Source organism: Agrilus planipennis, unplaced genomic scaffold (genome assembly GCF_000699045.2).
Source record: "Agrilus planipennis isolate EAB-ADULT unplaced genomic scaffold, Apla_2.0 scaffold207, whole genome shotgun sequence".
Taxonomy (NCBI): domain Eukaryota; kingdom Metazoa; phylum Arthropoda; class Insecta; order Coleoptera; family Buprestidae; genus Agrilus; species Agrilus planipennis.
The window spans coordinates 118,132-120,738 of NW_020438969.1; positions in this window are offsets into that span (position 1 = coordinate 118,132).

A 2,607-nucleotide genomic window follows, 5' to 3' on the forward strand; every position below is an offset into this window, starting at 1 on the left:
GATTTGGCAGCCATTCGACTGAGACGTGTTTCGTTATTTTCGCTAAGATGGAAAAAGAGCAGTATCGTTCGGTAACTCGCTTTTTGTTTTTGGATGGGAAAAAATGCGAGGAGATGAAAACAAAGTTGGATACTGTTTATGGAGACATTTCGCTATCTATGATCACAGTTAGATATTGCTTCAACGAATTTAAACGTGAGCAAAGGTCTGTTTTTGATAGGAGCGACCAGGAAGCCTCGCAAACGTTGTTACCGAGGAAATCATCTTACGGATTTTTTTTGAAAAGGAAGAACGATCACTGGACAATACTACAGTGAGTTATTGGACCGTTTCGACAAAAAATTGAAGGAGACACGGAAGCATTTGACGAAAAAGAAGGTGCGTTTTCAACACGATAACGCACCGGCACATTCATCAGGATTTGTTGCCGCCAAAATGCATGAATTACGTTATGAATTTGCTGCCGCACACCCCGTACTCACCCGATTTGACTCCCTGTGACTTCGTCTTGTTCCCTACCATGATGAAATGACTCGCGAGAAAAAAAATTAGCTCAAACGAGGAAGTCATCGACGTGAAAGGGGGGATTTTGGAGAGGTCGACAAATCTTATTTTTTGGAGAGGTAAAAAAATGGCAGCGACGTTGGGATAAGTGTATCTTTCTAAAAGGGGACTATGTTGAAAAATAAAAAAAAAAATTAAAAAAAAGAGGTGTCTTCATTTCTAACAGGCGTACTGATTAAACCGTCCTCGTATATTAAATAGTACTGCATATTATTAGCGATGAACTAAACTAGTTATTTATTTAATTGTTATCGCAATGGGCGTCTAAATATTAGCTGTTGATATTTACTTATTAGTCGTTCCACAACCGTCACTGTTTACATTTTTCATCGATGTAGTTGCTTAATTGTTACCTCAATTTCTCTATACGTTGTTATAAAGTTTTCCCTGGAGCTTAGAATGTTCTAGAAGTACTTTTACTTTCTACTGCCTTGAAACATAATGGAAGTTTTTAGATGTAATTTCTCCCCCCTTAGGGCAAAGCGTCCTCGCTTTGCGGAGCTGATGATTGTGGTGGATGTATTATTTGTAGATCTTTTGAGGGTACTGTTTCTGGACCTTCTTCAGGACTGTTCTTACGTCTTCTTATAATCCGTAATATTTTATCTTTAAAAGTGTACATTAATACACACAATAAACATATTACAAATAAAATAGTTACAGAGAAATGAAAAGGAAAAAAGATGGCGGAAGGTGGAGAGTGATCGACGTGACGAGTAGCATTATATTGCGAAGTTTCTCAGAAATTTAAAAGTGGTGGTGGTGATTTTGTGAAAATAAGCGGCTGTCTGTTGGAAGTATAGTTGGAATATATTTCCCGAGGGAAATACTGACAACTACGGGAACTACGAAGTGAAACAGCGAGGAATATGCCGTTGAGGTTATGGAAGAAAAAAGCGAGGCAAAAAAAAGAGGGCCAGGGCGCCCGCCAAAAAAGTGCGTGGAAGGGAAAGAAGGAAGTATTTTGAAATACGTCATCAGCGATGACAGAGGGAGCCAAATGGTACTCAGCGGAACTAAGAATAAATACAGATCGGGATACGATTTGAGGAATAGAGAAGAAGACATGGGCGAGTCAGAAGACGCGGAGGGGGTAGATAGTAGTGATGAAATGTGTAAAGATGGCACTGACAAGGAGATTGAGTGGCAACCTAACATCGACGGTGTTATCAAAATTAATGAGATAAATGATTTTGAAGTGATAAAAAGTGAATTATTGGCAGTTAAAAGTGACATTAGCAAGTTATTTAAGGTAGTNTCCGTGAATATTAATTTTTTTGTTCGGAAAATAATTTAATTTCGTTTTACGGACTTTCTCTTTCTTAATCAAATTAACACTCGACCCAGTATCTAATAAAAATTTAAAATCTTGTCCGTTGTAATTTCCTTTTAAATGGAACAATGGTGAAGTAGAATGATTGTAAAATGAATATTGTACGTCTTTTCCTACATTTGGTCTACAGAAGCGACGTCCTTCTGAGACTGATCCCCGTTTAAATTATTTTTCTCATTTTGAGCAACAAAACTTTGTGATGTAGATGGACGACTACGACATTCGTTCATTAGATGCCCTGATTTTTTACAAAATTTACAAAATTTAGGATTTGGCTTTTCATTTGCTTTCTTTTTGAAACAATTTTGTAAACTATGTCCTAATTTATTACAATAAGAACACTTTACTGGAACGTGATATTTGTCTTCAAATTTTCGATTACTAAATTTATTTTGAGGTTTAGTTGAATTGTTTTTAAAATGAGGTCGTGAAGTATATGAAAAATTTTCCATACTTAAGGCACGTTCTTCTGCTAGAGCTGAATTTAGTGCATCTTGTAATGTTTCATGTTCTTTTCCACGCAAGAAACGAGAAATTTCCGGCACGGAATGGAAGATAAACCGCTGTAAACAAATTTCTTGGATGGTAGCAATTCTACCTTCCTTTTGATTTAAATTACATATGAGTGAATTAATAATACGCGAATATAATCGCTCGATACGATTATAGAATAACAAAATAGATTCACCTTTATTTTGTTTGACAGTGTT